The sequence below is a fragment of the Penaeus monodon genome, chromosome 27 (assembly GCF_015228065.2).
Source record: "Penaeus monodon isolate SGIC_2016 chromosome 27, NSTDA_Pmon_1, whole genome shotgun sequence".
NCBI lineage: Eukaryota > Metazoa > Arthropoda > Malacostraca > Decapoda > Penaeidae > Penaeus > Penaeus monodon.
In genome coordinates, this window is record NC_051412.1 from 33,529,692 (window position 1) to 33,530,460 (window position 769).

Consider the following 769-nt stretch of genomic DNA (forward strand, 5'->3'; position numbering starts at 1 on the left):
ATCCAATCATTATTTTTTCTTGGTCCAAATTTCAATCAGCAAGTCTTAAAAAAAAAGGAAAAGAAATTAAAAAATGAGATTTCGAATGAATAGTCTGTTGCCATCCATCTTCGACAGATCCAATCATCACGGTGCTATCGATTATTCTTTGATATCTCTTGATTGGGTATCCGGAGATCAGAGTGTTATGATTAACAAGAAAAAAAAAGTGCCATGATTAAGGTGGCATTATTGGTGAAACAGTCAAAGACATATTATATAAAAAGCAGGGCTAGAGATATGTAATTACGTGTTGCATAGGTTTGGCAAGAGGCTACGGTTCTAATATATTGCAGCGGAATCGTCGTCGTAAGGCCGGAGGGAGAAATAAGTTAGTGCGTAATAAGCAATAGAAGTAATGGATGATCTTGATAACGCTTAGGCTTTGTAAGAGATACCCCCTCATAACAGGTTATTTTCCACATCAGATGGTTCCTCATAACAGATGGTTCAGGGCGCTGATGGTTATATTACAGGTGGTGATCCTATGTTGGAGATTCCGTGTTAAAAAGGGATCATCGTTAGGGGTTTTGATAGGGGTAATGATGCGCTGAATTGGATAAAGCTACGTCGTTTCAACCTGTCATAGTAATGAATGCGCTCATTATCGAAGCACAGACGCACGCACACATGTACAAGGATATTGGAGATATAAACATGTATTCATATACACATGTATACGAAATACATTTTACCGCAGTACATAGAAGGGTCACCCCCACCTACCCAG

General features: G+C 38.8%; 1 protein-coding gene across 1 annotated transcript in view; it reads right to left on the reverse strand.

Annotated features, from left to right (window-relative positions):
- LOC119590500 (synaptogenesis protein syg-2-like) overlaps nucleotides 1–769 on the reverse strand; it is a 61,352-nt gene that overhangs the window by 45,130 nt on the left and 15,453 nt on the right. The window lies entirely within an intron of this gene.